The sequence below is a fragment of the Muntiacus reevesi genome, chromosome 22 (genome assembly GCF_963930625.1).
Source record: "Muntiacus reevesi chromosome 22, mMunRee1.1, whole genome shotgun sequence".
Taxonomy (NCBI): Eukaryota; Metazoa; Chordata; class Mammalia; order Artiodactyla; family Cervidae; genus Muntiacus; species Muntiacus reevesi.
Window position 1 is genome coordinate 9085645 of NC_089270.1, and position 26416 is coordinate 9112060.

Genomic DNA, 26416 nt, shown 5'->3' on the forward strand with positions numbered 1-26416 from the left:
GTTCACATAAGCAATTTTTAAACTTAAATATTCTTGGAAATCATCTTTAATGGATGAATATTTTATCATATAGACACACTACAATTTATTTTTAAAATTAATTATATCATCATTATTCTGTATAAGTAATAATTATAAAGTTTAAACCAGAGATCAAATTGCCACCATTCACAGGATCATAGAGAAAGCTAGGGAATTCCAAAAATACATCAACTTCTGCTTCATTGACTACACTAAAGCCTTTGACTGTGTGGCTCATAATAAACTGTGGAAAGCCCTTAAAGAGATGGGAATACCAGATCAACTTACTGTCTCCTGAGAAATCTTTATGCAGGTCAAGAAGCAACAGTTGGAACCCTGTAAGGAACAACTGATTGGTTCAAGATTAAGAAAGGAGTATGTCAGAGCTGTCTACTGTCATCCTGTTTGTTTAACTTATATATACACTGAACACATCATGAGAAATGCCAGGCTGGATGAGTTACAAGCTGGAATCAAGATAGGAGAAATATCCACAGCCTCAGGTATGCAGATGTTACCACACTAATGGCAGAAAGCGAAGAGGAACTAAAAAACCTCTTGATGAGGGTGAAGGAGGAGATTGAAAGAGCTGGCCTAAAAGTAAATATTAAAAAAACTAAGATCATGGCATCTAGCCCCCTTACTTCATGGCAAAAAGAAGGGGAAAAGGTGGAAGTAGTGACAGGTTTCCTCTTCTTGGACTCTAAAATCACTGTGGCTGGTGACTGCAGCCATGAAATCAGATGATTGCTTCTTGGCAGAAGAGCTATGACAAACCTAGACAGTTTGTTGAAAATCAGAGATGTCACTCTGCCAACAAAGGTCCATTTAGTCAAGGCTATGGTCTTCCCAATGGTCATGTATGGTTGTGAGAGCTGGAACATGAAGAAGGCATAGTGCTGAAAATTGATGCCTTCAAACTATGGTGCTGGAGAAGACTCCTGAGAGTTTCTTGAATAGCAGGGGGATCAAACCAGTCAATCTTAAGGGAACTCAGTGAGTTGATTTCCCTCAATACTCTTTGGAAGGACTGATGCTGAAGCTGAAACTCCAGTATTTTGGTAATCTGATGCAAGCAGCTGACTCATTGGAAGACTCCCTGATGCTGGGAAAGACTGAGGGCAGAAAGAAATGAGGGTGTCAGAGGATGAGATGGCTGGATGGCATCATCAATGCAATGGATATGAACTTGGGCAAACTTCGGGAGATGGTGAGGGACAGAGAGGCCTGGCGTGTTGCAGCCACAGAGTGCTGAAGTCACAAAGAGTCACAAAGAGACATGGGGTCACAAAGAGTCAGACACAACTGGGCAACTGAACAACAACACAACAAATAAAATACAAAATTCTGTACTTTAGTCAATAATATTGTCTTATTTTTTCAGGTATATAAAAGTGCTATATTGGATGGTTTTCGTATCTTGGTAAACAAAAATTCAATGCATAATTGGTATTCTCTAAGCAAATTTGTAGGTCTGCATAGTATATACATTTTTAAGAGATCTTGATATATATTTCCAGAGTATTTTTAAGAAAGTATTGTTGTTCAGTCACTGTCACATCCGACTCTTTGCGACCCCATGGACTGGGACATCCCACGCTCACCTGTCATTCCCTGTCTCCCAGAGTTTGCCCAAATTTATGCCCATTGAGTCAGTAATGCTATGCAAGCATCTAATCTTCTGTTGCCCACTTCTCTTCTTGCCTTCAGTCTTTCCAAGCATCAGTCTTTTCCAATGAGTTGGCTCTTTACGTCAGGTGGCCAAAGTACTGGAGCTTCAGCTTCAGCACTAGTCCTTCCTTTGAATAAACAGGGTTGATTTCCTTTGGGATTGACTGGTTTGTTCTTCTTGCAGTCCAAGGGACTGTCAAGGATCTTCTCCACCACCATAGTTCAAAAGCATCAATTCTTGGGTACTCAGCCTTCTTTAAGGTCCAACTCTCACATCTATACATGACTATTGGAAAAGACATAGCTTTGATGACACGGACCTTTGTTTGAAAAATGATGGCTCTGCTTTTGAATGTGCTGTCTAGGTTGGTCACAGCTATCATCCCAAGGAGCAAGTGTTTTTTTTTAATTTCACGGCTGCAGTCAATGTCCACATTGATTTTGGAGCCCAAGAAAATAAAATCTATCATTGCTTCCACTCTTTCCTCATCTATATGCCATGAAGGGATGGATTGTTGCTGTTCAGTCACCCAGTCGTTTCTGACTCTTTGTGACCCCAAGGACTACAGCACGCCAGGCCTCCCTGTCCCTCACCATCTCCCAGAGTTTGCCCAAGTTCATGTTCGTTGCATCGGTGATGCCATCCAGCCATCTCATCCTCTGATGCCCTCTTCTCCTTCTATCCTCAATCTTTCCCAGCATCAGGGACTTTTCCAATGAGTAGTCCATTTGTATCAGATGCCCCAAATACTGGAGCTTCAGCTTCAACATCAGTCCTTCCAGTGAATATTCAGGATTGATCTCCCTTAAGATTGACTGGTTTGATCTCCTAGAAGTGATGGGGCCGGGTGCCATAATCTGAGTTTTTCGAGTATTGAGTTTCAAGCCAGCTTTTTCACTTTCCTCTTTAACCACATCAAGAGGCTCTTTAGTTCCTCTTCCCTTTCTCCCATTAAAGTGGTATCACCTGCATTATCTGAGGTTGTTAAAATTTTCCTGACAGTCTTACTTCCAGCCTGTAATTCATCCAGTCTGGCATTCCACCTTCCAAAGTAAACTTAAGGAGTTTTTTTAAAAATTACATAGCTCAAATGTATGATAATTAAATGTTATCATTAATTTTTAATTTGATAAATTATTGATGCATATTTAAAAATTATGATCTGATCTGAAATATACCCTGAAGACATTTATAGAAAGATAACAGAGAGCCTTGATAGAAAGAATTCTTGAAAAATAATTTCAAGATACAGGAGGCGATCAATGCTATGGGCTTAATGATCATACCAAATTGTGAAAATTTAAAATACTTTTGTCAGTAAGAGATTTAGAACAATAATACTCATACCTTTGGGTGGTAATGACAAATAAGCGCAGATTTTAAAATCAGGTAGATAGGAACAAATTAACACTATTTGAGGATAAAAAAAGAATATTGCCTTTCAGTTAACAATGACTGCATAAATACATGGATAACCTCACTATTCTTACTTTTCAAAAGTTCTCACTTTTTTTTTTTTTTTTTTACTGTATTAAACATATATAGCACCAAGTGTATAAATGAGAGCATAATCATTGTGGATTCAGAGAAGATCCACAGTGGTGTGTACGAGCTAAAAACCACATCTGTATGGAGCCTTCAAGAACACTAGACTCCTTACAGAGAGTTTGATCTCGCCTGAACACAAGAAAAAAGGTTGAGATCATTGCTAAGAGAGGCATGTGCAGATAAAAAATTCCACAGAGGTTGAGCTCTTAACATAAATCAAAGCATATATGAGCACATTCATCACCATACATGGAAAGTATCAATGAAAAATTTGCCTTATTCTATACATTGCAAGTTAGTGACTACAAGATAGACAACTCTTGGGTTAAGGGTTTGAATTCATGTTATCTGCATGTCTAAACACCAACTAGAGAGTTAAAGTTAAAGTGTGATGAATTGAATTGATCATGTTCAGAAATTCTTGGAAGGGATAAGCAAAACTGGTCTCTAGAGACATATTATTTCAATTCTGGGCTCAAATTGTACCCTAGATAAAGACTGAAGGAAAATTGGCAACTTCCAAAATGTTTTTAGTAATCACAAAATATGCAAATAAGCATACCAAGCTAAAGGACTGCCAAGGGGCAGGGGAAGAGCCTCAGAAAACAGAATTTCACTTATAAATATTTCAGATATTTGAACTATTAATATGCAAATTAACAATGCTAAATATGCATAGAGAAATATAAGAGAGGCTTGACAGCATCAGCAAGGGAGGTTTGTTGTTGATATTGTTGTTGGCATTATCATAAAAATAATACAGAATTTTTTAAAATGAGTGAAATAAAAATGTATAAAAGAAAATATAATAATTGAAATACAAAGCTCAATGGATAGATTAAGATGGCATCATATTGTACGTCTGAAGCTAATGTAATATAACGTGTCAATCATGCCTCAATTTTAAAAAGCCATAATTCAAATATTTTTTAAAAATGGAATAAATACCTGCTCCCCCCACCACTAAACACAGATTACAGAAGACATAATTGCATACCTTGCTCATAGCAGCATTATTCACAGCAGCTGAAACACAGAAACTGCTCAAGTGTCCACACTGGTGAATGAATGAATAAACCAAACATGTTAAAAACATACAATGCAATATTGGGCATTTATGCATGCCTCGCTTGCCAGGCTGCTAAGTCCATGGGATTTTCCAGGCAAGAATACTGGAGTGGGCTGTCATTTCCTTCTCCAGGGGATCTTCCCAACCCAGGGATTGAACCCACGTCTCATGCATTTCCTGCATTAGCAGGTGGATTCTTTACCAGCTGAGCAATCTGGGGAGTCCCAACAATGGATTATTCAACCTTAACAAGGAGGACATTCTGACATAATACAATATGGATGAATCTGGAGAACATGATGCTAAGTGAAATAAGCTACTCACAAAAAGGCAAATAGTGTATAATCTCACTTACCAGAGGCACCTAGAGTTTTGTCAAATTCAGAGACAGAAAGTAGAAGGGTGGTTGCCAGGTATAGGGGGAGAGTGGAAGGAGGAGTTGTTTAATGGCTCAAGGTTTCAGTTCTGCAAGGAAAACAGCTCTGCAGAGTGGTCTTGTGACCAGAGTGAATGTACTTAACACTAGCAAACTGTGCACTTAAAATGGTTAAGATGCCAAGTTTTATGTTATTTATTTTTACCAAAATAAATTAAAAAAAAGAAACAGATTACATAAAATTGAAGCGATTAATATTAAAGTGGAATGTGAAGGTAAAGAAATTACCTGCAATTAGCACAGAGAACAAAGACAGAGAGAGAGGGGAAGAGATTAAAATTATGAAGAGAAGAGACAAGATAACATGAGACATTTTAATTGTTCTTACCAGGGTTACAGAAGGACATGATAAAGAGAATAGTGAAAGAGGCAACATTCAAAATGATAGAGGCTGAAAACATTACAAAGTTATTTAAAAATACCAATCTTCCAATCCCACAAATGTCAGTCAACACCAACCAAAAAAAAAACTGAAGGGAATCCTCAACTAGAAACCATTAATTACCATGAAAAAGAGATCTTAAAAGTAGCCAGGGGAAAAGAGATCAAATACCTCCAATGTGATGACCAGGAGATAGGTAATGAACTTGTAAACAGCAAAGATTAAAGACAGAAAACTAGAATAGTGTTTGAAAATGCTGAGAAAAATACTTGTCAATGCAGAATTTATATACATGTATACAGTTGTATACCTGATCAAATAATTCTAGTAACCACTAAAATACTATACATAGAGTATAATATTTCCAAGCAAGTAGAAAGGAAGAAGGGAGGGAGAAACAAGGAAAAAATAAAAAATGTCAGTAAATCCAAAAGATGGCAAGAAAGAAATGAGAATCAGAGAAAAATGAGGCAGAAAGTAAATACATAATTAAATAATCAATATAAACCCAGATAAAAGAGTGACCACAAAAATCTACAAGGTCTCAACTATCTAATTAAGGGCCACCTTGTCCTAGTAGATTAAAAAAAAATTCACCTTAATGTTATTGAGGAGAGATATAGATAAGAGAGGCTTAAATTCAAAATACGAAAAAAAAATTTGCTACATCAATATGAAATAAAAAAGTTGACTGAACCTATTATATCAAACAAAATAAATTTAGACATGAAGGATAAAATCTATAAAGTTTAATGAGTCTAGATAATATAACAATATTCTAGGTTATTATTGTATTTATATATTACATAGACAGGATGTGATGGTTTAGTCCCTAAGCCATGTCTGACTCATCGCAACTCCATGGACTGTAGTCTTCCAGGCTTCTTTGTCCATGGGATTTCCTAGGCAAGAAAACTGGAGTGGGTTGCCATTTCCTTCTCCAGGGGATCTTCCAGACCCAGAGATCAAACTGGAATGTCCTGCATTACAGGCAGATTCATTAGTAACTGAGCCACTAGAGAAGACCTGTACATCTATATCTATATCTATATCTATATCTATATCTATATCTATATCTATATCTAGCTTCCTTTTCCACTAAGAAAAAACAAGACATTCATCAGAAGGAATTTAGACTGTGTTAACTTGACGGGAAAATCCAGCTGGAAAGGGATGAGAAAAGGACTTCTAGGTTACCAGTAACCTACTCTCTAGAAAACACTGTGTGTGCAAATGAGAATGTATCATTTTTACTCAAAGTAATGTTAATATTTTGTTTAGATTTATGTGTGCTTAAGTGTGAAATATTATATTTTACAAAATATTGCTAAAGGATAAGGGTGTTTTCTTTAGAATAATTAAAGGAAGATGTCAAATATGTATTGGTACATTTGGGAAAAAAGCAACTGACAGCTTTGAAAATAGGAAACATACCTAGTGAAATACTTTTTAAAAACTTAGATAAAAACTGAGAAAGATTCAGCTGATGGTAGAATGAATGTATCTGACACTGGATCTGAACATGTAAATGAAACACAGATTCAGAAGAAGATGAAAAATAGAGAATTCAAGAACATGTGATAAAAGAACATGGATGAAACTGGAGCCCATTATACAGAGTGAAGTAAGCCAGAAAGATAAAGAACATTACAGCATACTAACACATATATATGGAATTTAGAAAGATGGTAATGATAACCCTATATGCAAAACAGAAAAAGAGACACAGATGTACAGAACAGACTTTTGAACTCTGTGGGAGAAGGTGAGGGTGGGCTGTTTCGAAAGAACAGCGTGTATATTATCTATAGTGAAACAGATCACCAGCCCAGGTGGGATGCATGAAACAAGTGCTCAGGGCTGGTGCACTGGGAGGACCCAGAGGAATCGGGTGGAGAGGGAGGTGGGAGGGGGGATCGGGATGGGGAATACGTGTAACTCTATGGCTGATTCATGTCAATGTATGACAAAACCCACTGCAATGTTGTGAAGTAATTAGCCTCCAACTAATAAAAATAAATGAAAAAAATAAAAAATTATAAAAAAAAGAACATGTGATATACTTTGAGAAGCTCTATTACATATTTCATACTGTTCATGGGGTTCTTAAGGAGAAGGTGATGATAGAGGATGAGATGGTTGGATGGCACCACTGACTCAATGGTCATGAGTTTGAGCAAGTTCTGGGAGATAGTGAAGGACAGGGAGGCCTGGTGTGCTGCAGTCCACGGGGTGGCAAAGAGTCAGACACGACTGAGCGACTGAACTGAACTGATCACATATTTACTAGATAGTTTGAAGAGACACAAATTTTAAGACCACACATTGAAAAAATTCATCAAGTTTGGAAAGATAATTTCTAGAGATATATATTTGAATGCATCATATTAAACCATAGAACAACAAAACTAAAGGGAGAATCTGGAACATAACTTAAGAGAATGGACTCATAAATTGTCTACAGAGGAGTAAGTTCAGATTGACAGTAGACTTCCCAAGATCAAGGATAGATATCAGAAGACGTGGATAAACATGAGCCAGGTAATAAGAGTAGATAACTCCCGAGCTATGATTCCAAACTCCTTCAAGAATGAAGATGACCTAAAATCATGTTTAGATGTGCAAAGAACGGAGAACAACCAGCCACAGATCTTTGTTGAAAAAAATTACTAAAAGATGATCTTTAGCAGAAATAAAAATGGGGGCATATTTTATTTAAGATGCTAATCCATGCAAAAAGATACAATTCTAAATGGGTATCCTAATAACATACCTTCATGATAGATAAATCAGAAATAAACAAAACAAACCAAAAAAAAAAGAGAGAAATAAATTATGATCAAGTTTGCTAGCTATGTCATGTAAAGCTTCAATAGTCTTACTGGGTTTTGAATGCCTTTCCTATCATGTACTAAATGAAGTGGATTAAAACCTCTCATTAAAATGGAATTTGGGTCCCATGCATATGAATCTTTTCATTCCAACTATGGACACACCCTACCTCCCCAACTTCAACCAGCAAAAATACTTACATATATATACACCAAAAATATGCTCAAGACTATTTGTATAGCCCTAGTGTCTAACCACAGTAGATTGAATGAAATAATTTTGGTGTATTCATGTAATGAAATTCTATACACTAGTAAAAATAAATGAAGTTCACATACTTAATTTTGAACAAAAAAGCTAAAGAGCATATGATTTCATTTATATTCAAACACAAGCTGAACTAATCTATGGTGTTAAAAGTTGAAAAAAGGGGTTATATTTTGGGAGGAAGAACTAGCAAATGGCTGAGAGAGGGAGGCCTTGATTTCAATGTTTCTTCATCTTAGTGGTAATTATTTTGTCATGCTCCCTTTGAGAAAATTCATCAAATTGTAATAGGAGTTAGTCATTTTCTGTACGCTTGATTACTCAAAGTAAAATCTTTAATTTAAAACCACATGTCTGTGGTTTAAATAGTCAGCTAATTTTGTTAGTTTAGTTATTCTTATTGGGCTTTCCTAGTGGCTCAGATGGTAAAGAATTCACCTGCAATGCTGGAGACCCGGCTTTGATCCCTGGGTCGGGAGAATCCCCTAGAGAAGGGAATGGCTACCCACTCCCGTATTCTTGCCTGAAGAAATCCATGAACAGAGGAGTCTGGTGAGCTACAGTCCATGGCGTCACAAAGACTTGGACACGACTGAGCAGCTAACACACACACACACACACACACAGAGTTATTCTTATTACTCTTTTTTAACAAATGACAGCCTAAAGCCCCTCCCTTCTAGTTTCATCCTCTAAGCCACTTTGCCTCTGCCATACCTACAGTCCTCTAAATAAAAAGTCTTTATTGCTATTTCTCATTTTTCATATTAAGCATTTTAAAAATTTTCATTGGAGTATACATGCGTGCATAAGTTGCTCAGTCATGTCCGACTCTGCGACCCTACAGACTGAAGCTCACCGGGTTCCTCTGCCCATGGGATTGCCGAGGCAAGAATCCTGGAATGGGTTGCCATGATCTCCTCCAAGGGATTTTCTTAACTTAGGGATTGAACCCACATCTCCTTATATCTCCTGCACTGGCAGACAGGTTCTTTACCACTAGTGCCTCCTGAGAAGCCTGCATAGTTGATTTATAATATTGCATTAATTTCTGCTGTGCAGCAAAGTATATCAGTTATACATATACATATATCAGCTCTTTATTTAGATTATTCCCATATTAGTCAATATAGTTTATTTGTCGAGTTCCCTGTGAAATAGAGTAGGTTATTATTGGTTATCTATTTTACTTACAGTAGTGTGTATATGTCAATACCAGTGTCCCAGTTTTCCCCTTTCCAATAACCACAAATTTGTTTTCCACAGCTGTGATTCTATTTCTGTTTTGTAATCAAGTTCATTTGTACATTTTTTTTTTAGGTTCTACATATAAGCGATATCATATATTTGCCTTTCTCTGACTTACTTCATTCAATATGACAATCCGTAGGTCCATCCATGTTGCTAAAAATGACATTATTTAGTGTCTTACCTGCTTCTCAAAAGTATTTGTTCATTGAATGAAATCCAGGCTTTGCTTTCAATTTTTTTCTTTGTTGTTTGTAATTGAAACATATAGGGAAAGATTTGTAAACATATTATCACAATATAAGTACTGGTCGTGTAATCATGGCCCATTAACAGATTTAGTTATATTTTAAACTATTCAATCCTGAAGACATACACAGACACACGCTCATACTTTGCGGGAGCCACTATAACACACACACACTCACACAGACACTGTGTGGAACCAACCACATTTTGTATCTCCTCTGGGCATATTTAAATAAATTTCCTAAACATTTCTTGAGCAACACTCGCATGTTAGCGATGAAAGAGGTACTCAAGGGTTTCCCAGAGGTTAGCGCTGCCCTTGTGATGTAGCAAGAAATGATGGGGCATGGAAGAGACAATTAAGCAATCAGTGAAAGCGCAGTGCTACAGGAAGTGAAGTGACAGAACTACGGAGGGCCTGCTGAGAGTTCCAAGTGGGACTTCTTAAAGGGCTGGGTGAGCGGCGCTCTGACTGGCCCTGGAAAGATGGGTACCTTACCCGCGAGTTTCGCATCCGGGGATACAGAGGACTGACTGCTGCGGAGAAACGAGCGAGCATCCATGGATTTTGTTATCTCAGGAGATTCTGGATGCAACCTCACCCACATCCCAAGCCCCGGGCCATGGGTACCGGAGGGGAGAACTGTAATTCAGCTAGGGCAGATTAAAGGAAGGGATTTCCGGTCGATGAAGCCTATGCAGAGATAGCGTCGTGGATGCTTTATCAGTCTGGGGATCCGAGTGGGCAGAGGAGAGCCTTTGGGAAGTAAAGCACAGGCAGGAAGCACCCGGGGAGCTTGTCACCAGGCTCCCTTCTTAGCCTCTCCAATGAGGCTGACCCCTCCCTGCCGCCCGTGTCTGGTTCCAGATGGTGCGGAGCCGTTCAGTAACACTCGCAGGTTCCGACCAGCATGCCGTGGTGGGAAACTAGATTTGCTCTCTGAGACTGAGGTACTTCCAACGCAGTTTTCAGGCTGTGCAAGGTAAGGAATGTAAAACAGAAACCAGAAGGAAAGAAGATACCCCCCCTCCCATCGCGCCCCCCACCGCACCGATCCTCTGCTGCCCACGGGACACCCGGAGGAGCCCTGTGCGCACACCACCTCGTTTCCTCTCTGCGGAGTCCTGCAGATATACTCATCGCCCCATTTTCCAGACGGGAACGCTGAGGCTAATAAAGGTCGATCAAGATCACACAGCTCATTAAGTGAGGCGACCCGGATGTGTGGGGGTGTTCCAAGCGGATGCTGCTTTTGGATAAATCTGTCATGGTTCTGGGAGCCAGCATCAGTTGCTCATGGTAGCGCAACAAGATTTATGCTTTCCAGACATCAGAACTGGAGTCTCCACACGGAGTGGGGGTGGGGGGGGTAGCTAAACATTTAAATCGTCGCCCCCTATTAACTCTCCCGGCAAGGAAACGCGCGTCTCCATTTACACTGCGAGCCTGGCGGTCATGCCGAGGCGGCGCTGGAGTTTGCGTTTCTCCGTGGCCGTGGCGGCAGGCCACACGCCATGCCTAGGTGCGCGTTAACATGACATAAATGTTAATGTCCTGTTGGAAAACCAAAGCCTGCGGGAGAGAGGAAATACCACCCCCGCCATACCCGGGGCCTGTGTTTGGATACTGCAGTCTATATTTTGACTCCAGAGTGTGATGACTATGTAACTTTTCACAAGGATTTCATTTTTTCCCTGTCAAGCCACATTATTTTAAGGGTGACAATAACTTGGCTGCAAATGAGCTGAAACCATCAAGGTGATAAATGAGTTTCTGGGGCAAGGCGGCATCAGCCTGGCCTGGGCTTTGCAGGACCACACACCTCTGTCCTCTTCCACCTTCTTAGCAGAACAATGCTGTCACAGATCCCCCGTCTCCTCGGCCCCCAGGCCCCTTCCCTCCCAGCCTCCTGCTCCTTAAGGCCATAGAGAACCCTGAGCACTTGACTTTGGAAAACAGACCCTATTTCCCAGAGTTGGGGAAGGCGGGAGAAAGATGTGATATTTTCCTCTGGCTGTTTAGCAAGGATCTGATTTATAAAACTGCCTTTGAGACGACCCCTCACTCGGTTTATTTTCTCTGTCAGCCAGGTTTGTCTCTGAAGTGGGGTTGCCCGTGGTCAGCTCAGTGGTCAGCCGGCTTTTTTTGAATTGAAACCTAAGAGCTATGTCCGGAAGGGCCTGTTGAGCTGGTGTGTTGGATTTCTGATCAAGAAAGATGACTTTCATTACCATTTTACTAGGGAAAGTAGGGCCGTAGGGGGCAGGCTATGCCCAAATTTTACATGCATATTCTTAAATTGTGCCTCTGTGCCTGCTGGGTCACTCAGTCGTGTCCAACTCTGCAACCCCCTGGGCTGTAGCCCTCCAGGCTCCTCTGTCCATAGGATTCTCCAGGCAAGAATACTAGAGCAGGCTGCCATTTCCTCCTCCAGGGGATCTTCTCCACCCACCGATCGAACTCTCGGCTCCTGTGTCTCCTGCGTTGGCAGACAGATTCTTTAGCACTGCACCACCCGGGAAGCTTTGTTCCTTTAATTTACTGAAATCATAGCTGGATTAAGTAATTTGCCAAAGGATTCTCCCTGGGGCTTTGCCAGGCTCTGAGCCACAAGCTGTTATACTGTGGCTTCTTTCTCTGCCTTCTCCTCTATTTTGGTCTAGTCCTCCGTGGGAGATAGCAGTATTATCAGAAAAACCTCGCTGTCTTGCATATTCAACAGCTAGGAATCACTCAGGAGCAAGGCTCTGTGGTGATAAATGAATGGAAAGAATTTTAACAGTGCCTGGCTTGAAGCTATTAGCTTTCTCTTTGCTATTATTGTATTGCTCGCATTATGTAAACTATGGTCTTTGTGTGATAATGATGTGTCAATATAGGTCCATCAGTTGTAAAAAATGTACCACTCTGGTGGGAGATGTTGATAGTTGCGAAGCTACACACGTGTGGGGGACTGCGAGCATATAGTTACTTAATTTTGCTGTGAACGTAAAACTACTCTAAAAAAATTTGTATATTTATATATATAATTTGTTGTTGTTGTTTAGTCGTTCAGTAATGTCCTACTCTTTCACGACTCCAAGGACTGTAGCCTGCCAGGCTCCTCTGTCCATGAGATTTCCCAGGCAAGAATATAGGAGTGGGTTGCCATTTCCTTCTTGAGGGAATCTTCCCGACCAAGGAATCAAACCTATGTCTCTTGTATCTCCTGCATTGGCAGGCGGATTCTTTACCACCGAGTCACCAGGGAAGCCTGCTCTAAAACATAAACTATTATATAGTTTATATATAGTATTCAAAAGTTATAAATAGTATTATATAAATTATATAAAGTATTATATAAAAAGTTATAAATAGTATTCAAAAGAGATATTTAAAATTAATATACAAAGATAATAATACATATATAAATCCATGAGTGCATACATTCAACAAGCATTTGCTGATTTCCTTCTATGTTTTATCCACAGTTGTGCACCCTAGGGTGATTCAGTCTGAGACATAGTAACATTTTAGTGACAATGGCAGAGAAGTAAGTTAATAGTTACAACACAGCCTGTTAAGTACTATGAGAGAAGTAGGCATTCTCTTTTAACCTTTCTGATCCTGACTTTCTGTAAATTCACACAATAAAGGCTTAAAAGACAAAAGCTGACCTGTTAGTTATTTGTTTTGATTTCTCTTCAATGCTGCACCTGTGACCTCAAAGCTCTAGATGACTAACTTCAGCCACTGGGGAAGCTGAACTGACTTGCCCTGACCTTTCATGACCTACCTTGAGACCAAATCCAAGCCTGGAGGAACAGACACTGGTGTGGACAGAGCCCTTGTTCAGCTGTGTTTATCAAGAGAGGATCACAGGGGTGTCTTTCTGCAATGCCGCCTTCTTTCCATGCACTTCATTTTTCAAGATGCTTGGAATCATTGGTGCATTTATTGCTTTTACTCTAATCCATCATTTAAAATAGTGCATGTCTTAGTGTTGAGTGGTAGAAAGTGACTCTGCTGTAATAATTTGCTTAGAGTAAATGAGAGTGGGAAACAGACTATAATTAGTCACCAATATTTACCAGTCTTACTCCTTGAGGGGAGCAGGCTGGACTAAAGTAGACAAGCTGCCAGCTCTGATTGCAAGTTTCTGGGAGGGAAAGGAGAGAAAATTCGAAGTCTACTTGTTTTTTTTTTTTTTTTTTTTTCCTTTTTTGACAGCAATGTGTGTCATGTGGGATTCCAGTTCCCTGACCAGGGATCAGACCCGTGCCCCAGTAGTGAAAGTGCAAAGTCTTACCCACTGGATCCCAGGGAAGTCCCTGGGAAGTCTACTCTCTGATTCAGCATCGACTCATCAGCGGGTCACAGTTTACAATTACTATTGATCTGTCCGTGGTACTTAGGGTTGCTTTGGATACACCACCTCCTTTGGCAAATCCTTATTTCTTTGATTATAAAATGAGAATATTAGCCTACCTCAGTGTCTTCAACCCTAGTTCACATTAGAGTCTCCTAAGGCAGGGGCCCCCAACTTCCAGGCCAAGGACCAGTACCACCTAACAGACCAGCAAGGGTATTCGACTAGAAATAAAGTGCACAATAAATATCATGTGCTTGAATCATCCTGAAACCACCTCCCTCACCACTGGTCTGTGGAAAGCTTGTTCTACATGAAACCAGTCCCTGGTGCTATAAGGTTGGGGACTGCTGCCCTCAGGGGTGGAATGATGATCACCAAGTTCCAACTCAGTCAGTTCAGTGGCTCAGTCGTATCCGACTCCTTGCTACCCCATGGACTGCAGCACACCAGGCTTCTCTGTCCATCACCAACTCCCGGAGCTTGCTCAAACTCATGTCCATTAAGTTGGTGATGCCTGCCAACCATCTCATCCTCTGTTGCTCCCTCTTCTCTTGCCTTCAATCTTTTCCAGCATCAGGGTCTTTTCCAATGAGTTGGCTCTTCACATCAGGTAGCAAAGTATTGAAACTTCAGCTTCAGCATCAGTCCTTCCAATGAATATTCAGAGTTGATTTCCTTTAGGATGGACTGGTTTGATCTCCTTGCTGTCCAAGGGACTCTCAAGAGTCTTCTCCAACACAATAGTTTGAGAGCATCAATTCTTTGGTGCTCTTTATGGTTCAACTCTCACATCCGTAAATGACTAATAGAAAAACCATAGCTTTGACTAGATGGACCTTTGTCTGCAAAATGATGTCTCTACTTTTTAATAGAAGCTGTTTGAGGGTACTCTAATCCTGATAGCAGGAAACCAGGCAATGTTATCCAGAGAGGAGGGTTAGGACTGTGTGGTTTGTTCCCCTTTTGTTAGGATACTCTGCCCTCTGCTGGCTGCTTTGAATACTTTCTATACACTTGGGTCTTTTAAAATGCCAAGTAATCACTTTTTAATTTAGGTCTCCTTGGTGGTAATCGAATTATTTCAAATAAGAATACTTCATAATATGTGTAGATAGTTTGTACATATTGACTGTGTGCAGGGATCTGTGTGCGTGTCCACCTGCAAAACTATAATGATAACACAATGTCTGTCCCACAATAGAGGATAAGGAAATATTGCATGAATGAATGATGGAAAACTCAAATGCAGCAAAAACACAAAACACCAAATAATTAAAGAGTTGAACTGAGTATAGAATTAGGGTGATAGAAAAAAATAATAGCATACCTATAAAGGAAGTTTAATCGTGTGGAACAGTGAAAAATAGCTACTATTAATACCACCATTGTACAATTAAGGCAACAAAGGCATAGAGAGGTTGCGAACCTTGATCAAGATCTCGGCCAGATGAGTGGGCAGCAGGTATACCAACTCAGATATCTGAATTCAACTTAGCTTCCAGGGCAAATCAATAAAGCCCTGCCCTCAGGCTGTAGGCTGGTAAACACCTTAATACCAAAGTCTAAAATTTGTGGGATCATTTATGGTCCAGAAAATATGCAAAAGAAATAAGTGTGTGTTCTCTCAAGAGTAACCATGTGCAAGCGTAGATGTGGGTGAATGGCTACAGGAAGGAGAACTGCAGGAAGTCTCCATGTCGCTCTCATATATGGTTTATAAATGTTATTTCATGTCAGTCTCACATATACCAGAAGGGGTAGTTTCCTACAGTATTTTCAGATGAAGAAATTGAGGCTCAAAAATTGCTTGCAGGTGGAAACTTGATGGTCACTTTTGCCTCAGAAACTGAGAAGTGTTGGTCCCCATGTGCCAGATTTGGGAGCCAGAAACAGAAGCATCTGAAAAAAGGTAGGAACGACCTCAGCACGGAGGTGGTGAGCTTGCTGGATTCTACGACTTGGACTAACTCAACATTTTTCAAAGTTTGATGTGTGCGCAAAGCCCTGGGCGTTTTGCTAAAATGCAGACTTCTGCACGTTAGGTCTGGAGTGGGGCTTGTACTGTGCTGTTCCAACAAACTCCCAGGTGCTGGTTCACGGACCACACTTTACTAGCAATACCCTCGGATCTGGCGAAAAGTTGGTGCTTTCCCTGTCTTGAATGAATGAACAAATTCATCAGTCGATTGATCAATCAGCCAATGTAGACATTCTGCAATTACAAAAAATTCAGGAGACAAGATCTGTGTCTCCTTTTGAAGCTGAGCAGGACCCTCCTTTTGAAACAGAACATGGTCTTTCTTTGCCTCTCATGTCCTCAGCCTACCTTTCGTCTGTGGAAAACTTTAGTCAAAGAATAAATCCAATCAGAGAAGTGAAAAAAAAAAAAGCAGAAACGAAAGAAAACTATACAACAAGATGAAATAATAATAATTTAGTCAGCAAGCCTAGTCAAGGATCTTTAGTTCCTCTTCAAAGGCTATAGATAATATTCTAAGCCATGTCCTATGAGCTGTCTTATGGATACTAAAATTCCCACCAGGTGGAGACGTTAACTAGGTCATAACCAGACTGTAGCCATGATATAAGCTGCCTTGGTTCTGAGAATTGGCCTCAAAGAAGTGCGAACAAACGAACCCTGGAACTGTACAGAATAACTGTGTTTAAAATAAGAAAGATGACACTGGTCAGAGCACTGATGACCAATTTCAAGATGACTATCAGAGTTGACTGTGCTGTTTTTGCAGGTGGCTCCCTCCCTCCTGTCTGTAAAAAGTCTTGCCTCCTGATTGTCAACGAGGGGAATCAACCTTTGGACAGGAGTCCATCCTCCCCACCCCCTCTCCGGTTGTGGACACCCAAAATAAAGCACATTTTCCTTTCCACCAACCTGGCCTCTTTATTGGCTTTTTGAGCAGTTAGCAGCCAGACCTGGGTTAACACTTTCAAGCTTAAAATCTGCTTAGTTAACAAACGACTGCTTTCTCTTATTTTGCCCTCTGAATAGTCACACTGCGATCTGTTCGTCTGCTTTCTAGTTAATAAAAGTCATCAGCGTGGTGCCAGGAAGCACCATGCCAATTCCCAGGCTGGGGTAGTCTAGAGATAACACATGTAAGTAAGGTATCTTGAAACATTGCTGAAAAATTCTGACACTTCAGCTTTAGGAATTTCCTCACTGATTTCTCTCCTTTCCTCCCTTCCTCTTCACTTTCTTTCTAACAAAAATGAATGTGAAGACTGTGAAGCACCTGGATTTTTGCGATTTCTGTGGTTTCTTGTCTCGGCTCGCCATGTGTGGCTCTCTGGGGTGCAGGACTGTTCTTCTGAATACAGCAGACCTCCTTGCCCCCCCACCTCATCCCACCCAAACCCCAAACCTAGAGCAATTCTTCTGGAAGTGATTCTGGCAATTTCCCCACCTGGTGTCGCCTGACTCGCTGTTTCTGGATTGGATGTACAAACACATCACCCAAATCAGCAAAACATGGAGGCGTCCTGGGTGCAGGGACTTAATGAGCACTTCATTACCTTCAGCGCTCTGTGTCCTGGCCTGCCCTGTTAGCATTTTGCTGAACGCTGCTTAGAACTAATGAGATCATCCCAAATGTCTTTGCTCCCCAGCTTCTCTGGGTCGGGGGGTGGGGGGGAACCTGCTGGAGGAAGGGAAATGAGGGCCCTGGCAGGATGAATGATGTCTGCTTTTCTGAATTTTCATATTTGTACTGTATCTTTCAGATTCTAAGTAAAAAGCTTGGAGGAGCTAGGAAAATGTCTCAATGCCATACTGAGGAAGTTTTCTCTAAATTCAAGTCTTAAAATTTGAAAATATATGCTTCCCAGGTGGCGCTAGTGGTAAAGAGCCTGCCTGCCAGTGCAGGAGACCTAAGAGACCCTGATTCGATCCCTGGGTTGGGAAGATCCCCTGGAAGAGGAATTGGCAACTCACTCCAGTATTCTTGCCTGGAGAATTCCATAGACAGAGGAGCCTGGTGTGACACAGTCCATTGGGTCACAAAAGATTCAGACATGACTTAGCAACTAAACAACAAGTTATATATAAAATTATGCATATATATGCACACACACACACACACACATATATATATATATATCCTGCTAAATTGCTTCAGTCATTTCTGACTCTTTGCGACCCCATGGACTGTAGCCCACCAGGCTCCTCTGCCCACGGGATTCTCCAGGCAAGAGTATTGGAGTGGGTTGCCATTTCCTTCTCCAAGAGCTCTTCCTGAACCAGGGATTGAACCTGCATCCCCTGCAGTGGCAGGCAGATTCTTTACCACTGAGCTACCAGGGAAGTCTGGTGTGTATATATATATAATGAACTTAATTAAACCAATGTTCTGATTGAGTGGTTTGAGTCAGTCCATAATAAGAGAAAAATTAGCAGAGCTTCCATACTTCTAATCAGTCACAAAGGGGAATTGGGTGCTTCCCACTTTGATAACAACAACAATAAAAATTTCTATATCATATTATATATTAATATACAATCATATCAAATTATATATTACTCCTTAATAATAACAAGTATGTTTTCCTAAAAGTTATTTTAAAGCTTATAAAGCCATAGTATCACAGCAGTTTAGAGAAGAAAATAAAAAAAAAAAAAAAGAAAAATTATTCTCACTCCCACAATTTGAAAACAATCGTAATAAGTATTGAAGTTTATTTTCTCCCTATCATTTCATTATGTATATTATAGTTCACAGGTATGCCCAAGGTAACCATGTAATTTTGTGTCTTCATATGCTTCACTCACATTTTCACATACTTTTATAGGATATTTCTACACTATGATCCAATATTTATGCTGATTAAATATAATAGCTTTGTGGTGTTTTACCAAGTATATATAAAAGTTGACTAATAAATGTACTCTGGTGTCTTCCATTAATCATCAAAAGGTTTCAAAGGTGGAGACAGATGCTTTGAAGTAACGCCTAAACTTCTTCCACTCGGAGATTTAAGAGTTAGTGTTCCCTTGTGCATATTTTAAAACCACAGGTAAGCCATCAGTGAAAAGAGGGTATCAGTTGACTCAGATTCCTTGACTGGTTCAACTAGTCATGCTGCTTTCAACACCCTGCTTCACGTTAATCTTCAGTGCCTGTGAAATCAGTGAGACCTACTTCTCTTACCTTAAAGTGCTGAGGGGAGGCCTCCTCACGGGGAAGCACGTTCAGATCTTGAAGGCACAAGCGCAACATACTGCAACATCATGGCATTGCTGTGACTTCATGCTATTTCTGTAAGGCCCTTGCAATGGCCTTCATCTTGAAAAGGCAGGGAAGCCTAGGCAACTACTGGAAAGTACCATTATCAACAATAAAATTCAAATGCAAGCAAATAACAAACTTGACCAGCTGAGGTCCAGAAGAAGGCCAGCAGAAGCCATGGTGGGCTTTGATTGCAACTTTTGGAGTTGCACGACAGGTCATCTTTTCTTGGACACTCAGAAACATTCTCCCCCAGAGCCCATCTTTCCCTCTCAGTCACATTGTCACTTGGACTCCATGATCCTTTTCTAGCAGGGATTCTGTCTCTCTTTATCTTAAGCTTGATTGACATTTAATGTCATCTATTTCTCTTCTGGTTTAGACTAGAGAGGATTTCAGATTCATGAGCGCTGAGTAGAAAATGAAGTCAAGACCAGCTACATGGCTCTACAAGCAATCACTTGTAAAATTAAAGAATCAGATTATTACACTGCTGATAAACTCTGACATTATTATTTTGACATTATGATGTGCAAAATATCTCTCTGATCTCAGCAAGCATGAGAGAGCGAGAAATAAAATCCATCTTACCACTGACATATAACCACAAACCACTAGACTCAATTAAGTGTGACATACCAGTTATAACATAACAGTTATAACAAGAATCACAAACGGATAAAACATAGTGAAGAAACCATTGATGAAAGTAACATACATGGCTTTTAAAATAACCAAAAGAAAGTTACTGTCTAATAGTGCCTGATGTTACATCTTTCTTCTGCCAGTGGGCACAGAAGAATATGGAGCATCAAAGGAAGAATTAATACAAGTGGAAAACTTGCTCTTACAACTAGCTTTTCCCAGTGAGATGTTATTCCATTTTTCTCCCATTGTTGACTTTTAAAATCATTTTGCTAATATTTTCAGAGAATTACTTGTCTCACAAATGCCAGTAAGTCATTTTTTCCCCCCTTTTTCCCCATTCATACAAATGCATAGGCCAACCATCACCTGTGCTGCTCTGGGCCTCTGGCGCACAGATAACTAAGCTCCCTGCATCTCCACGTGCTCCTCTGATTCCCGGCATGCCTTGCAGTTACTCTGGGTCATGTGGCCACTTTTGGCCAATGGACTGAGAATAGAAATGACCATTCCACCTGTTAAGTCACATCCATTCCTTTCTCCTTCTGCTGATGCAAACTGGAGGACCGTGCTTTTCTGATGGATGTTTCAGATGGAAAGAGATATAAGAGACAATGGTTGAACCCAGATTCAGCTATGGTACAAGTGAAAAATCAACTTTTAATGCATAAAGCTAGTCACTCAGTCGGGTCTGACTCTTTGTGACCCCATGGATTGTAGCCCGCTAGGCTCCTCTGTCCATGAGATTCTCCAGGCAAGAATGCTGGAGTGGACTGCCATTCCCTACTCCAGGGGATCTTCCCAACCCAGGGATCGAAGCTGGATCTCCTGCATTGCAGGCAGATTCTTTACCCTTTGAGCCACTAAGGAAGATTCAGAGCTTCTCTGTTGCACGAGTTGACATTAACTAACCTGACTAATACAGCTTTGCAACAAAGCAGATTCAGATGCCCTAACTGTTTGGGTAAGGGATGCATCTGCATAGCTTGCCAGTATTCCACACATCTCATTACAGAACAGAGCCTGCTGCATAGATAATTTAAATTCACTTGTCAATTATTTTCAAAGGATTGTTTTTGTATTGTGAATTTTCCTCGGTGGCCATAACTATCTCTTTTCCTCTTCTTAGCATGCTTTATTTCTGTATATGGTCATCTTTACTAGGCTGTTAGATGCTGAATAACTGACACTATGTAATTAGTTTTTCTCCAGTGTGATATGATCTATTAATGTGTTCCAGCAGTGTGTGGTTGATGCCAAATGTATGGATTATGAATGAATGAATGAATACACTAACTATTAGTATCTATCTCACTTTCCGAAAGGGCAATCTAATGATTTATTTTATCGTAAGATAATAACCAGGTATTATTGAGACTATGATGTACAGCTGGAAGAGAAGAGGCTGCAGAGTCCTAAGTTCTGAGTCGAAATCTCATCCCCATAAGACCAGCTGTCAGAATTTTTGCAGGATTTCTGTCCTCTCTCAACCTATTTTCCACTCCCCCAAAAGAGAAAGTGAGGGGATATTTTATTGGGTCGTTGAGAAAATTAAATGTATGAAACAATGAAAGTACATAGTATTTCATCAGACAGACACACAGTAAAGGAATTTCTCAAAATTAGTAATTCTGTGTAAACGTATTCTTTAGCAGACTCACAGCCTCACCTAAGATTAAAAAAAAAAAATCCAGTTCAGGCAACTTATGACTTAAGACCACCAGATGGCACGATTGAGTCAATAGCAAACATTTCTCTGAAAGGGGAGAAAATGTCAATTCTGAAAGTCTAAAAATGTATATTTATCTAGTGTGATCACAAGACAGATAGTTGCTAAATGTTATGAGATCTGTGTTGTATGATTTCATTTTTGTTGCTTTCTAATGCTTAGGAAATAATTCACCATCAGCAAATTATTGTTATTATTATTATCATCATTATCATTATTATGAGGCAATGGAAATGGAGACCTTTTTAATTTTCTTACTCCAGGGATATTTACCGGAGAATTATCAGGCTTTCACAAAGCAAAAGGAAATTTCCAGTCTTTTTCTGGAGGACCCTTAAATATTAAGATTGGTCCCTGAATGACAGGAAGGAGAGTGAACCTTGCTCCTCTGGGAAACTGCAGGAGATATTGAGTGGATATAGTCCTAAGTTATAGCTGTCTTTATGCTCAACTCTGGGTTGAGGTCCCAAGAGGGGACCTTCTCTTAGTCTCTTAGAATTCCCTCCCTGAAAGCCCTGGCCCCTGAACTTCTGTGCCTGGCAGACTCTGTTCTGCCCCCTCCATCTCCTTGCCTTTAGATTCAGGTTGACAATCATTTAGTTCCATCTACCTTTCTGTCTTGTGAGCTAGGAAGGCCTTCAGATACCTATGGGCTGAGGAGGAAAAGGAGAACCTCACTTCATTGAAAAAGAAAAAAAATTGAAATATTTTAAACTTTTAGAAAAGTATGGCACACAGCAATACCTGTGTATTCACCACCTTCATCTTACAAATGCGATCATTCCATCACATTATTTCAGCTCTTTTTAAAAGAATTACAGATACACCAACAATCTTATTTCCTTATTTCTTTCTCCAGAGCGGACTGTTACCAGGGAATTGATAAGTATCTTGTAATGCATGGGTCCGATAGAGAGTCGGACATGACTGACTGAACTAAAACTAAAAATACACACGTTGATTCTTTGGCTATTTATTTATATGAGTCATGAAGGTAATTCTGTGCTGCGCACCTACTTTTCCTGTTTGGAAAGATAATGAGTCAGGCAGAGTCTTCACTTACCCTTCTAACCTCCCTGCACCCAGAGACCTATGCTGTGTCTATCTGACCCCATCTTTCTTTCATTTCTTATTTCTCAAGATGCTGCATAGAGGGGCTTCCCTGGTGGCTCAGTGGTCAAAGGTTCCACCTGCCGATGCAGGAGACATGGGTTCAATGCCTGATCGAGGAAGATCTCACGTGCTATGTGACAACTAAGTCCGTGGACCACAGCTACTGAGCCTGGGAGTCACGACTACTGAGTCCACACGCTGCATTTGCTGAAGCCTGCACGTCCTAGAGCCTGTGCTGCATAAGAAGGAAGCCACTGCAATAAGTCCGCGCACCACGCTAGAGAGTAGACCCCACTCCCTAAAACTAGAGGAAAGCCTGCGCAGCAATGAAAACCCAGCACAGCCAAAAATAAGTACATATATATATATTTTTAAAGATGCTGTGTAGAAAGGTGCATGCTATTTAAACTCAAGGGGCATAGATGTAGTCCCAGCTCTGCTATGAGTGCACTGGAAACCCTTGGGCAAATCGCACAAGTTCACTCGGCTGCATCAAGTTATCAAAATAAAATGTCTGAAATATGGCACACTTTTATGGGGATCATTAAGTTAATCTATGAGGACAGATAGTATATTTTCTTGCAATTGAAAATTATATATTTCTAGTGCTTGGCATTAGAAATGCAGACCTAAACAAAACAGTATCTCTAGGAAAAAAATCCCTTCTTGAGTGGAAAACAGGAGTATTAAAAACAATTATCATCCAATATGAACAGTATTATAATTGATGTGTTTATTAATTGCTGTAGGAGCCCAGGAGAGGAAAATATTAGTTGTGCCTGTAGGTATCAGAAGGAGTTTTGCTGTTGTTTGTTTTGCTTTTTTTTTTATTGTTTGGCTTTTAAAAGATATTTTAAGATGACAATCTGAGTGGTGTTACACAAATATATGGGGAAAAGATAAGAGTGAAGCTAGCATATATTAATATTTGACACTTACTAATGTCAGGTACCAAACATATCCAATCTCACTTCCTTTCTCATCTATCCATTCATATTTTTTTCCCCTTTCTTTATCCAGTGCTTATGCTGTGCCTGGTATTAGGAGAATGCCACTTTGTCCCCGTTCTCCAGAGAAGGAAGCTGAAACTCAAAGGAAAAACAAGGCATCCAAGATCACAGGGTATGGAAGAACTGTAAGCACGTTGCCACACCCTCTCCCGGCACTGCTAGGCCAGGACGGGTGAGTGGGGATGGGAGTTTGGAGGTGTGGGATCAAACTCCCCTCATTCCCCTTCTAATAAAGGTTATTTGGGAATAACTCTTCCAAGTCAGAAATTATTGTTGTTCAGTTGCTAACCCATGTCTGATTCTTTGTGACCTCATGGACTGCAGCACGCCAGGCTTCCCTGTCCTTCACTATCTTCTGGAGGTTGCTCAAATTCATGTTTATTGAGTTGGTGATGCCATCCAACATCTCATCCTCTGATGCCTTCTTCTCCTTTTGCCATCCCTCTTTCCCAGCATCAGGGTCTTTTCCAGTGAGTCAGCTCTTCACATCAGGTGCCCAAAGTATTGGAGCTTCAGCTTCAGCATTGGTCCTTGCAGTGAATATTCAGGATTGATTTAGGATGGACTGGTTTGATCTCCTTGCAGTCCAAGGGATTCTCAGGAGTCTTCTCCAACACCACATTTCAAAAGCATCAGTTCTTCAGTGCTCAGCCTTCTTTATGGTCCAACCCTCACATCCATACATAACTACTGGAAAAAACCATAGTTTTGACTAGATGGACCTTTGTTATCAACAGTGTATGTGTGTCCATCCCTATCTACCTTTTCTTACCTCTTCTCTTTTTTCTTGTCTGTTCTGTTAACACTTATGTGCAGTCTCAACCCCTTTCAGAGGCCTTCCTGAGCGCCCCTTCCTCAGCTCTCCTATCACTGCCTGACTGCATCTCACCTCTGCACATCACGATACAACACCTGCTGTCCCAAAGGTGAAGTCTCCTTCAGAGAAGACCTATGTTTGTTTTTCTGTTTGTTTTCTTACCTCTGGGTCCAGACAACCTATGTTATCTAGGCTCAATGAGTCAGAATTAAATACATGAACCAATTCTGTCTATTTTTTTATTATTATTTTTCAATGGGTTTTGTCATACATTGATATGAATCAGTCATAGAGTTACACGTATTCCCCATCCCGGTCCCCCATCCCACCTCCCTCTCCACCCGATTCCCAATTCTATTTAATGAACATTTTCATGAGACTAAATACTCGGCTCCATATTTGTATTAGTTGCCCATGTAAGACATAAGTATTTGTTGAAATAAAGCGTGGAACCATCTACTGCGCTTAGGACAGTCTCCTGCTGTTCTGATCTAATTTAAAACAAGATTCTTTTTTGCAGCCCTTTAGTAGGCTCTTGGAGACATTACTAAGCCGCGTGGTCATCTGGTTTTATGTAGCGAGGTGCCCTCTTCTGTAGATAGGGGGCGCTCTATAGTCCTCGGTGGTTTGTTCCTTTAAGAACCTGACTCTCCAGCCTTCCGGTCATCAGGCCCGCTATTCTGTTGATGAAGAGATTGCCTGAAAGCATCTTCCCGAATTCTGACTGCTCAGCGTTTGGACTCTCGCCCGGTGCTTGATAACTCTTTTTAATTAGCCCCTTGGTGATCTTCCCTCTCTCCAAAATCCCATTTTGTTGTAGAGAGACAAGGACAATTTCGCCCCAAGAGACAGTCCTGCATCCCCACTGCAGAATCGGATGACTGCTGAGATGGATTTCAGAGGTCCCTGGGACGGAGGCGTGTGTGCTAAACCATCGTTGTCCATTTCTGCATGGTGACTGTCATTCATTGTCTGATGACACGTGTGGGTCACTAGTTCTTTATTTTGAATCAGGCTATTTTTGCAATCATTTAGACCATGAGTTCATCCCCTGCTCCTTTTTCTCCACCCTAGTAGATGAGTGTTTCCTCTGCTGGATGAAATGCTACCCAGAACTGGGAATTTAGCTAATGTCGATTCCACTTTAGCACTTTCCCTTCACTTCCTCAGTCAGGACTAGTTTCTTCTCCTCAATGGGGCCGGGGGTGGGGGGATGTCTGGGGCCGGGGTGGTGGTGGGGGGAGTCGGGGGGCGGGGAGGACATCATTTCCTGTCTGTTTCTATGAGAAGAAATTGAGCCACAATTGACCTTGGTGTGTAAATTTCTCTCCTGCTGAGAAGCTTGCTCAGGAGGACACAGGACTTGGATGCCACTTAACTTCACATCTTCTGTTTTTAAGTATTTGTTGAGATAAATGAAAATAAAGTGGGTGGTCTTTTTTGTCTCCCAGATTTTCCCAGCTTTGGCAGGGAGACCTTTCTAAAACAAATACCTGAACTGTCTGCATGACCTGACTGGGCTCTGGCCTCATGTGCGGCTTCATCTCTTCTTGCTCCTTACTTGGCAGCGCCTTGAGTCTCGCCTCAGCTCATCATGACCACTTTCCCACTCTGCTCTTTCTTCTGACCATGACTGGTGTTTGTCATATCCTACCCTTCCAAAATCTTACTGACAAATGGTCAAGTGTTGGGACCACTTGACAATAAGACCTTTGGGGAGTGGAAGGATCTGGCTTTTCTTATTCACAGCCATATTCTGGGTACCTGGTATACTCTGTGGCACAGT